Source organism: Onychomys torridus, chromosome 3, assembly GCF_903995425.1.
Source record: "Onychomys torridus chromosome 3, mOncTor1.1, whole genome shotgun sequence".
Taxonomy (NCBI): domain Eukaryota; kingdom Metazoa; phylum Chordata; class Mammalia; order Rodentia; family Cricetidae; genus Onychomys; species Onychomys torridus.
Window position 1 is genome coordinate 2,641,854 of NC_050445.1, and position 12,667 is coordinate 2,654,520.

General features: G+C 43.9%; 1 protein-coding gene across 2 annotated transcripts in view; it reads left to right on the forward strand.

Moving 5' to 3' along the window:
- The first annotated feature begins 791 nt into the window (after positions 1 to 791).
- Positions 792 to 12,667, forward strand: part of Actr3b (actin related protein 3B) — an 84,235-nt gene continuing 72,359 nt past the window's right edge. Inside the window, exon 1 of one of the 2 annotated variants that reach the window (XM_036180909.1) lies at positions 792 to 917. The gene's annotated coding sequence lies outside the window, so the exon portion shown is untranslated. The remainder of the gene's footprint in view (positions 918 to 12,667) is intronic. The other variant, XM_036180908.1, reaches the window with a different exon arrangement.

A 12,667-nucleotide genomic window follows, 5' to 3' on the forward strand; every position in this document is an offset into this window, starting at 1 on the left:
TGCATCTGTTGATTTTCTCCCAGGATAAATTGTGCAATGCTCTGTCAGATAGACAGTTGAAAGTATTTTTTCCTATAGTGAAGATTATTCATTCAACGTTCAGGGGACTTCTATCTGAGCACCAAACGTGTGAAGCATGATGCCCTGTCCAGGGAGAACCTATGGTCCAGTAGAGGTGAACAACCACAAATAAATTAGCACTCAAACCAGCTTTAAGTGTTAGGAATAAAAATCAAGGGATTGTTGGGGTAGAAAATGAAGTGAATATTTGAAGTGAGAATTAAGAGGAGAGAGAGGGGCTGGAGAGATGGCTCAGCTGTTAAGAGCATTTGCAGCTCTTCCAGGGGAACCAAGTCTGGATCCCAGTACCCACATCAAGAAGCTCACAGCTGTCTCTAATTCTAGCTCGAGGCGAACCTATGTCTCTGGCCTCCAAGAGTACCTGTACTCACATACACATACCAACATACATACATACATACATACAGACAGACAGACAGACAGACACACACACACACACACACACACGAAATCTTTAAAAAAGTTAAAAAAAGAGAGAAGAGAAAGAATCCAGGCCTCGTAAATAGGGTCATATTCACCTTATGCCAGTTAAAAATAAACTCCAATCGCTTCAACTGGATGGGTGCGTAGGCTAAAACGCCTCGCTGCCAGCACTAAGGATGGATGACAAGAGGGCGGAGAGTGCGCGTTCCCGATTGGCTAACTATGGAGTGACGTCATGCGACGGCGGCGCCTCTGGGCTCCCGGCGGATCCTAGGGAGGAGCGGCGCCGGCGGCGAACCGGCATCGGGGCACTGGGCTCCGGGGCGCAGACTGGGGCGCCGGCGGGGACCGAGCGCCTCGTGGCCGAGCATGGCGGGCTCGCTGCCTCCCTGCGTGGTTGACTGCGGCACCGGGTAAGAGCCGCGCCCCATCTCGCCCACTCACGCTTCGCTGGGCGTCCCGAAGCCATTTATTTCCCCCGCGGGGTCAGACGGCGGGAGGAGCGCGCAGGGGTGGTGCGCTGAGGAGTGGGGCTCAGTCTGAGGGGATGGGGGAGTTTGAAGGATAGGGCTCCATCTGGGGGATGGGGAGCTGAGAGGTCGGGGCTCCATCCGAGGGCATAGAGAGCTGAGGGATGGGGCTCTGAGATGATGTGGTGCTGAGGGGATGGGACTGCGGGGTTCCTGGGCGGGCTGCACCTCACAGGATGCTGCTGCAATGCTTTCGCTGCAGGCCTTACACCTGAGAGCTCACGGTGTGTCCGTGTCGTCCCCTCCCCTCCCTTGGTGCTTGTCATCGGTCCTCACCCAGTGCTGTCACCAGCGTGTCACCTTGCCCTGCTGCTGTTCCAACCGCCTACTCGTGGAGAGGTTTACACGTGCCCCGCCAACTTGACACCCTGTCCCCTTCCCACATTGCTCCCTTTTCACTCTGAAATGGCATAGCCAAGCTCAGCTACTGCTTTGCTTTGCACACACTCAGTCTTTGCCCTTAAAGCACACATACACGCACCCGCACCCGCACACCAATGCATTTAAAAAGACTTCCATTTTGGAAAAAAAAAAAAAAAAGTCTAAAATTAGGAATTCTCCTCTCCCTTTTTTGGGGGTGGGGAGGGGACGGGGATAGTTCCTTTCTTTTTTGATGATGTTAATTTTTCGGAAAAGACCTTAGGAAATGTTTTGCCCTGTCAGTGGCCCAGGCAGGCTTAGCTGCTTTTAGGAAGGCAGCAGCAGAATCCTCCAACCTGGGAGTTTGGGAATGCCTGCTGGCTTTGCCCACAAAGTACTTCATAAATAGCTTGCAAATCGATTTAGCCTCTTAAAACGTTTTCCAAGGGATGGTAGTCCTTTGTCACCAAATGTGCTGTGGCATGTTCACCTTACCTGCGATTCTTTTTTTTTTTTTTTTTTTTTGTAGAAAAATATACGTGGTTTGGTTTCCTTGACAACCTTGTGGGGGTGTCTTCTAATGCTGCAGTCCATCTCCTACTGATAGTCTTTCCTTTTGTCGCTCAGAAACTAGCAGTGGCTACAAGCTGGAAATCACTTTTTATTTGTGCTCATTCTTCTTTTGCAAAGACACATTATGGAGAAGTTTTGTGGCTGTGTATTTGAGAAGTTGCTTGCTCCCCCAAACACAAGTTCAAATAAGTATTGCTATTACAGCCCCACTCCCCATTCGCTGGCTCCCCTGGGCACAGTCTCTCTCACCCTGCCTCTGACACTCCCTTCAGTGGTAGTGTCAGGAAGGAAGGCGATGTGTAAAAGGTTCTCATTTTAATGTCTGCATGTGGGATTTTTGTTTTTTGTGTTGCCCAGACTGCTGAAATATAAAGCATAGTGGTAGCAGCGAAACAATGCTCTCCTGAGTTTAACAGTGCTCTATTTTATATTAGTAAGCTGAGACCTTATTCATTGTTCTTGCTATAAATATCTAAAATGTGCTCAGTTTCGACCTTTGGAAGTGAGTGATTAATGCTTCCCTCACCTTCAGTAGGCCATCGTGGCCCAAAGCTGTGCTGCAGGCTGTCCCAGGCTTTGGACACAGTGATGGGGAAACTTGCGGGTTTCCTATGGGTGTTTTCTGCCGTCCAAGGCCCCGTGGTTATTGTGAGTCCCTAGTGCCCGGTGGGTGTGTGAGCAGAAGGGAGACTGCGTAGCCTGAATTTACCAGCTCCCACGTATTAGTAATGCTTGCATTTCTTAGAGAGCTCAATCATTTTGGACTGAGTTTTGCCTCAGAGTAGAACAAAATGTAAAATGCAGCTAAAGATAGCAGGGATTGAGGGGTAGAATGGACTTGGAGAAATCCTCCTGCCTCAGCCTCCTAAGTGTTAGATTACAGGTGTGAGCCACTGTGCTCATCTGGCTGGCGTTTTATAGTAAATACGTCTCTGCTGGTGATTTCAACTCTGATAAACCCTCAGAGCAGCTGAGTGTGCACAAGTATGCTGGGGCCAAGATTGTGACAGACAAAGGTATCTATGAGACCCCAAAATAAAGTTTCAGCTATTTAAGGGATGACTAGGTTGCTGAGCTCTCAGAGGAAACTCCATAAATCCAGTCTCCATATCTCAACCAAATGCTTGAAGTAGTTTTCCATAGTTAAACCGATTTTGAAATAATTCCAAGTCTACTGAAAACCGGGAGAGAACAAAATCCAGTATGTACTCTTCTAGCTTCAGCAGCTGCTTCTTCTTCTTTTTAAATTAAATTTTTTTTTTTTTTTTTTTTAAGACAGGGTTTCTCTGTGTAGTTTTGGTGACTGTCCTGGATCTCACTCTGTAGACCAGGCTGGCCTCGAACTCACAGAGATTCGCCTGGCTCTGCCTCCTGAGTGCTGCGGTTAAAGGCGTGCGCCATCACTGCCTGGCCTGTATTATTATAACATTTGTTACATCTCTCTATTCCTGATGTATTGTTACTTTTTTTTTTTTTTTTGAGCTGAGGCTTGAACCCAGGGCCTTGCGCTTGCTAGGCGAGCGCTCTACCACTGAGCTAAATCCCCAGCCCGTATTGTTACTTTTAACATTTGTATCATTCTCTATTCCTGATGTATTGTTACTTTTCTGAGCTGTTTAGAAGAAGGTTGCAGGCATCATCCTCTTAACACGTTTTAATGTCTACTCTCTGAGAGCAAGGCCTTATACAGTCAGAGACCAGTTACTAAAGTGAGAGAAGTTAACATTTATGTGGTAGTATTGTTTGTTCTCTCTGCAAGCTGTGCTTGTGGACACTTTCATTTCTTGTCTTTCTTGGAGTCTAACCCTGTCTGCCATTGTGCCATACATTGTATTTGGTGGTCATCTTTTTATTTTGTTGTATTTAATGTGCATTGATGTTGCCCGTGTGTATGTCTGTATGAGGGTGTTGAAACCCCTGGAACTGGAGTTACAGTCTTGAGCTGCCATGTGAGTTCTGGGAATTGAACCCTGGTCCTCCGGAAGAGCAGCCAGTGTTCTTACCAGCTGAGCCGGCTCTCCAACCCCTTCTCCCTTTTTAAAGGAGAAGGGGAGAAGGTCCTGTTATATAGCCCAGGCTGGCCTCGAACTCACAGATAATCTGCCTGGCTCTGCCTCCCGAGTGCTGAGATTAAAGGCGTGTGCTACCACCGCCCGGCTCTTCTCCTCTCTTTTTTAAGGAGAAAGGGTGAAGGTCCTGTTATGTAGCCCAGGCTGGTCTTAAAGTGTGATCCTTCTACTTCAGCCTCCTGAGTGCTGGGATTATAGGTGTGGACTGCCACACATGGCCATTATGTCCTTCATGTCTCATGTTTTCAGGAATAGTTCCTTAGCCATCTGGTTTCAAGGTATTGTCATTTTGATAGTCTTGTATAATGTCCCTCAATTTTGGCTGTCTGGTGTTTCTGGTAGATACAGGTTGTGCAGTTTTTAAGGGCTGCTGTAGAATGCTGTTGGTTTTTTGTACCTCATTTTTTTTTATAAAGTGTATTAGTGTATATTAATTATACACAATGATTGGTTTTATTGGTAATATGTTTTATTATGACATTTTCATACATGTACAAAATGTACTTCAGGGCTGAAAAGTCAGCTTAGCCATTAAAAGCTAGGCTCACAATCAGAAAGATGAGAGTTCAGCTTCCAGAATGTTTGAATCATATTCCACTCCCTTCCTTCTCGTCCCTTTCAAACTCCTTCCTGCTAATCCCCTTCCTCTTCCTAATTAGTTCCCCAGACCCCTCGCCTTTTATGCTTTTTGCTTGGGAGGGGTAGTGAGTTTCATGATGGTTGCTTACAAAAGCACAGGCACCTTACTCATGGCTACACTACTAAAGAAAATGCTTCTCCGCCCCTGCCCCCCATTAATTCTGTAGAAGTCTTCAGAGAGGAGTGGGGCCCATAAGCCTCCTCCCTTCCATGACAAGGCAACTGGTCCAGGTTTGTGTAGCTCTTGCACAGGTAATCATCAGTCTGTGAGTTCAAGAGTGCCGCAGCTATGAACCATGCCTGGAACTCAGTATGCACCCACCACCTCCTCTGGTTTTTGATGTGATTTCCACCTCTTTTTTGGACATGTTCCCTGAGCCTTGGAGGGGGTCATATAGGTTTCCCACTGGTTGTCATTCAACAGTCATTTTTTTTTTCCTAAGTCTCTGTAGCTGCTGCTGACCATGGTGGTGGGGGTGGGGCAGGAGACGCTTTTCTGAGCAAAACTGAGAGCAGCATTACTGTGTGGGCATAGATAAGACACGTGATGCCTCCAGCCATAGGGTCTTAGCTCTGGCCCGCAACCACAGCGGTAGCGCCGATTGATTCTATTGTTTAGGGGGCCTTCCTGACTAACAGCTCAGTGGGAGATACCTGGCACTGAGATTTATTTATTTATTATTCATTTATTCATTCATTCATTCATTCATTCATTCATTTATTTATTTATTTTCCGAGACAGGGTTTCCCTGTGTAGCTTTGCGCCTTTCCTGGATCTCGCTCTGTAGACCAGGCTGGCCTCGAACTCACAGAGATCCACCTGCCTCTGCCTCCCGAGTGCTGGGATTACAGGCGTGCGCCACCACCGCCCCAACTGTTTGTAAGTATTTTATTGATAATTTTTTTTTCTTTGTCTAGGTTTATCAAGGAAGTTAGTCTGTAGTGTGTGTGTGTGTGTGTGTGTGTGTGTGTGTGTGTGTGTGTGTGTTTATCTGCTTTTGGTATCTGCCTTTGTAAAATGAATTTGGAAGTATTCTTTTTCTGTTTTATGGAATAATTTGAGAAAGGTTGATGTTAGTTTTCCTTAAAGGTCTGGTAGAGTTAGTGTATTCCTTTAGGCCTAGCCTATTTTTTTTAACTTGGAGATTTAAAAAAAAAATTATTCTTCTCTCATACAATACATTCTGACTGGGCTGGAAGAGGTAACCCAGTAGGAGGAAAAGGATCCAAAAAGCAGGCAAAAGAGTCAGAGACACCACCACTCCCACTGTCAGGAGCCCCCCTAAAACACCAAGTCAACAACTATAACATATATGCAGAGCACCCAAGCTTGCTGCTTCAGTCTCTGTGAGCCCCGTGAGCCCTGCTTAGTTGATTCCACTGGCCATGCTCTCCCAGTGTCTTCGACTACTCTACCTCCCACAATTCCTCCTTCCCCTCTTACTGGGAGATTTTTAATTGCTGCTTTTATCTTACTGCTTATCATAGGTCTGTTTAAATTGTCTCATCTTGGTTTAACTTTGATAGGTCATATGTACTAGAAGTTCATCTTTCTTTTAGATTTTCCACTTTAGTGGAATATAAATTTTTTTTATTTAAAATTTTTTTACATTTTATACACCAACCACAGATCCTCATCCCTCTCCTCCTCCCACTCGGAATATAAGTTTTTAAGGTGTGTCCTTGTGATTTTTTGAGTTTCATTGGTATCTGTTTTAAAATTTTCCATTTCATCTCTAATTTAATTAATTTGGATCTTTTCTCTTTTCAGTTTTTCTGGCTAAGGAGTTGTTGATCCTTTTTTTTTTTTTATTTTTAAAGAGCACCATTTCGTCAATTTTTTGTATTTTTTGTTTCTAGTTCATTAATTCTTGCCTTGATACTTTTTAATATCTTAAAAGATGAAAATATCATGTTTACTTATTTGGGAGCTGTGTGTTGTGTGGTGCACACAACATAGTCATGCACATATGCTGTGGCGGGCACACCACAACACACATGTGGAGGTCAGAGGATAGATAGCTTGTGGGAGTCTGTTCTCTCTTCTGTTGTGTGGTTCCTGTGGATCAAACTCAGGCTGTCAGTCTTGGTGGTGAACACCTTTACCTACTGAACTGCCTCTCTAGCCCCCTCTGCTCTGAACTCTCTCTTTACATCTGCTGCTTGTGAGTTTGACTTATTCTTGTTTCCCAAGGCTAGAAGGTACACACTTAAGCTATTTACTTGAGATTGCTCTGATTTTTAAAAAAGATTTATTTATTTATTTATTTATTTGTTTGTTTGTTTGTTTATTTATTTATTTATTTATTTATTTATTATGTATACAGTTAGTTATACAGTGTTCTACCTGCATTCCAGAAGAGGGCACCTGATCTCATTATAGATGGTTGTGAGCCACAATGTGGTTGCTGGAAATTGAACTCAGGACCTCTTGAAGATCAGCCAGTGCTCTTCACCTCTGAGCCATCTCTGTACCAGGAATCTTAAAAGTTCTTATTAATAAAATCAAACCTGAGGCCAGTTATTGGGGTGAATGCTGGAAGATCAGAGAGGCAGAAGAAGCCACAACTACCTCAACTTGACAGTTCCTCAGCTGATCCTGTTTCCTCAGACTGGAAGCCTCTCAGCTGAACTGTGCTGCTCCAAAGCCTAAAAGCTTAACCAGCCAAATGCTTCTAGTTTCTGGTCCTCCCACCTTATAAACCTTTCTGTTTTCTACCATCACTCCCTGGGATTAAAGGCGTGAGTCACCACGCCTGGCTGTATCCTTGAACAGATGGATTTCTGCCTCTGGAATGCTAGGATTAAAGGCGTGTGCTACCACTGCCTATCCTCTGTGTTTAATATTGTGGCTGTTCTGTCTCTGACCCCAGATAAGTTTATTTGGGTGCACAATATTTCGGGGAGCACAATGTCACCACACATCTCTCCAGCCTGAGAATTCCTCTGATTTTTTAAGTCTAGGTCCTCATAGGTTTGGATTTCTCATCGAGGACTGATTTCATTGTTGTAGAGGTTTTTGGTATGTTTTTGACTTTTAATTTTCATTCAGTTCCAGAAATTTTAAAATTTTCTTCTTGATTTCTTCAGCAAACTGTTTATTATTAAACAGTGTATTGTTTAGTTTCTGAACTGTCTTTAGTTTCTCCTGCTGCTGACTTCTAGCTTTATTTAACGGTGGCCAGGTGGGATACAAAAAGTTATTTTACTCTCCTTGTGTGTGTTGAGACTTGTTTTATGTCCTAATATATGATCTGTTGTGGGACATTCCATAGGCTGCTGAAGAGGGTGTGTATTCTGCAGGGTTGGGATGAGCTGTTCTGCAGACGTCTGTTAGGTCCCTTTGATTTATGATGCCATTTAGCTCTGATGTTTACTATTTTTGTTAGGATGTGTGTCGATGAGAATGGAATTTTGAAGTCACTCTTACTGTGTTGGGGTTAACTTCTGGCTTTATATCTAAGAGTATTTGTTCTGTGGAATTGGGTGCTCCCATGTTCAATGAGTATGTTTAGAATTGTAACGTGCTCTTGATGGATGGTTCCATTAGTTAGGATGAGTGACCTCTTGAAAGATCTCCACTGATGGTGCTGGAGAGATGGCTCAGCATTTGAGCAGATGTACTACTGTTCTGCAGAGTTTCGTTCCCAGCACCCTTGGTGGCTGGTTTACAATCTAGCTTTTTTGAGAATATGTCCTGGTCTTTTTGCCGTGGTTTAATCTAAAGAACCATGCAGTTAATTACCTTGAATGTTAGTAGCCTCACAGTATAAAGGTAACAGGTTGAGTGCTCTTTCTTTCTCTCAATAGGGGAATGCCAATTGGACCTAAACTCAGTGCTTTTCAGTAACCCTTAGTCACCTGTAACTCAAGCTCCAGGCAATCTGTTGCCCTCTTCTGGCCTTGTTAGGTACTTCATTCACATGAACAACTCCCACACACATCCTTTATATATATATATATATATATATTAAAACTAATAAAATCCTGGGCTAGAAAGGTGGCTCAGCAGTTAAGAGCGCATATGGCTATTGCGAGGACTGGAGTTCACATCCCAGCAACCACGTGGTAGCTCACAGCGTCCTGTACCTGGGGGATTCTGACACCTTGGGCACCTAGAGACAGACACAGATACAGACATAGACACACACACACACACACACACACACACACACACACTTAAAAACATCTTAAAAAATCTCCACTGAGTAGTTTTAGTTTGAAGTCCATTTTGCCAGATGCTAGAACAACAACTCCTTTATTTCCTGGCTCCATTTGTTTGGAATCCCTTTCCCATCCTTGCCCCCTAAGATAGTGTCTGCCTGTGATGGTGAGGTGTGTTTCATGGAGGTGGCAAACAAATGCATCCTGTTTTAAAATCCAGTCTCCTAGTCTTTGTCTTTTAATTGAGAATGGAGACATTAGTGTTCAGGATTATTATTGAAAAGTATGCATTAATTCTTAGCATTTTGCTGATTTTATTGTAGTTGGTGTTAACTTAATTCTCACTAGTTAAACTACTGTTCCAGTATATTTAATTTTTTTTTCTGCTGTAACCACCTTGATGACTATCATTCTCTCGCCCAAGTAATTAATTTTGGAATTTTCCATAGAGCCTGCTTAATGAACACAAACCCTTTTAGTCTGCCTTTATTATAGAATGTTTTTCATCTCAATTATGACAGTCTTATAGTAGGTTAGTTACAATTTTATAGTAGTTAGTTGGGTTGGCAGCTGTGGCCTTTCAGAACTTGAAATACATTGTTCCATGACCTTATGACTTTTAAGGTTTCTATTGAGAAATCAGCTGTTATTCTCATGGGCCTGTCTGGTATATGACTTGGTGTTTCTCTCTTACAGTGTCTAATACTTATCTTTTGTTCTGTATATTTGGTGTTTTTTTTTTTTTTGTTTTTTGAGACAGGGTTTCTCTGTGTAGCTTTGTGCCTTTCCTGGAACTTGCTTTGTAGACCAGGCTGGCCTTGACCTCACAGAGATCCGCCTGGCTCTGCCTCCCGAGTGCTGGGATTACAGGTGTGCGCCGCTGCCACCACCACCTGGCTATATTTGGTGTTTTAACTCTGATATGACATTAGAGAGTTTCTTTTCTGGTCCTTTCTGTTTGGGGGTGGTGTATGTGCTTCTGGTATTGGGATAGACCTCTCCCTAGACTTGGGAATTTTTCTGCTATAATTGTATTGAAAATATTTCCTACAGCTTTGTCATGGAGTTCTTCTATGCTCATAATTCATAGATTTAATCTTTTTATGGTGTCCAAAAGACCTTGCATGTACCATTTGTATATTTTTAAATATTTTTTTTGAGAGAGAGAATATGTAAACATGCTTGCAGGTACCCAACCAGTCAGGAAGAGGGCATCAGAGGGCGTTAACCTGGAGATTGAGTTATGGGTGGTTGTGAGCCACTGTGTGGGTGCTGGGAATCAAATCCAGATCCTTTGCAAGAACAGCCAGTGTTCTTAACCATCGAGTCCTTTCTTCAGCCCTGGCTTCCCTGTTTGTGCTTTTTTGACATTTATTCAGAAGTCCACTCATGTCTTCATTTCTTTCCTTTTGCTTTAATAATTGAAAAATATCTTATGTGTTTAGGTTTAACGTGTGTGTGTGTGTGTGTGTGTGTGTGTGTGTGTGTGTGTGTGTGTGTATGTATGTATATAGACCACTTGTGTGGTTGGTGCCCACACCGTAGAAGGCATCGGGTCCCCTGGTTGTGAGCTGCCATGTGGGTGTTGGGAATCAAACCTTCCAGGTCCTCTGGTAGAGCAACTAGTACTGCTAACCACAGAGCCATCTCTTGATAGCTTAATTTATGTCTTAATTTCTTTGAGCACATTTGTCATCATTATTTTGACTTCTCTGTCTAGAATGTCATGTAACTCACTCTTATTGGGTGAACATTACTTTGGGATTCGTAGATTTTAGAGGAGAGATTTTCTTTCTTTTTTCATGTTACTTGCATTTTTTAAACATTCAGATTTATTTCATTGCCCTTCTTGTTTCAGTGGATGTGTGTGCAGTGTTTTGGAGAGACCAAGTTCTAAGTAGGGTTGAGCTGCTGTTTTGTGTTTTAATTTTTATTTTTTCTGTTAGACTGATGTTCAGGACACCAGGCTCTACCCTCACTCCTCCCTGTGAGTGGACCATTGTCTGTAACAGCAGTGACTATCCAGGGGTAGAATGAACGCTCTGAAAATAGAGGCACAGTTAGCTGTGGGACATTCACTTCTTGGCTGACAGTCATTTTAGGCATCGAAGAGACATTGATTGTTCTGTGTTTAGTAACGGATTAGTTACTATGGGAATAAATGGAAAGAAAAGGAAGACTCCAGAACAGTGACTAGTGTAAAAATGATAGAAAGTAGAAGAGAGAGGTAAACAGAAGGTAGAACTTAAGGGACAAGAAGAAAAAGTGGGGTGGAGGCTGGGGAAGTGGCTGGGTGATAGAGTAAGTGCTTGGAAAGCGTAAGGACCAGTCTGTATCCCAGCATCCAGGTGACAGTCATGGCAACTGCTTGTAACCTCAGCACTCAGGACGCATGGACAAGGGATCCCTGGACAAGCCAGTCACCTAGACTAGCTAGACTTGGCAAGCTCTGGGTTCAGCAGGAGACCTAGCCTCATTAAATAATGTGGAGATTGTGGTGATACTATGTTGCCCAAAGTATTGTGCACCCTAATAAACTTATCTGGGGTCATAGAACAGAACAGCCACTCTATATAGAGGCCAGAAAATGGTGGTACACATGCCTTTAATCCTTGCATTCCAGAGGCAGAGATCCACTTGGATCTCTGAGTTCAAGGCCACACTGGAAACAGCCAGGCATGGTAACAAGAGCCTTTAATCCCAGGAAGTGATGGCAGAAAGCAGAAAGGTATATAAGGTGTGAAAACCAGGAACTAGAGCTGGTTAAGCTTTTAGGCTTTTAGCAGCAGTTCAGCTGAGATCCATTTGGATGAGGACTCAGAGGCTTCCGGTCTGAGGAAACAGGATCAGCTGAGGAATTGGCCAGGTGAGGAAGCCGTGGCTTGTTCTGCTTCTCTGATCTTCCAGCGTTCACCCCAATACCTGGCTCCAGGTTTCTTTTCATTAACAAGACCTTCTAACAATTTGTGCTACAGGAGATTGATTGAAGAAGACAGTGTTCACTTTGAACCTCCCTGTGCACATGTTCAGACATGCACATATGCCTGTGCACTCCAGTACACAAGTGTGCCCCCCACCCCCCACACAGGCAAAAGCAAGTAGGGTGGGGGATGAGGGAATTATGGCTGAAGATGGAGTGAAGAGGTAAAGAAAGATGCACTGTGATAACAGAACAGTTCTTGTCTCAGGAAGCTGAGGCCCAGGGACTCTGCAGACTAGGCCAGACTATTCCTTGGGAGTGCAGAGTGCAGACAGAAGAACGAGGAAAGGGAAAAGGCAACCTAGAGCAAGGAGAGAGTGGGGGGAGCTGCCTACCCACGTGACACTGGGTGTGTGAGGGGGAAATAGAAGGGAGGTGTGTGTGTGTGTGTGTGTGTGTGTGTGTGTGTGTGTGTGTATGTGTATGTATATATACTTTGTGTCTATGTGTTTCTGGAACAAGTCCCTAGGAGTGGGACCTCCGGGTGCAAGGGCGGCTGGGTGTTCTCTGCAGTAGTGTGCAAGCTGTTGCCTATGCCTGCAGACGCACCGTCACAGCATGTTGCCACCGCAATGTTTGATTTTTTTTTTTTTTTTCTATCCAACCTGGAAGATGAGCAGTGCTATCTCATCGTTCTTGTTAGGTGGGGAGCTAGATATCTTTCACATGCTTAAAAGCCTTTTGTGTTTCCTTTTATCTCCATTTCTGTAACTGTTTCTCTGGGTGTTGGCTCTCTGTTTTATTTTTAGAAGTTCTCCATATATTAGGATGCATGTGTGGGTGGGGTTCCACAGACACTCTCGGGTTCAGTGATTTGCTGGGAAGACTCGTTACAGAACAGAAGCAGT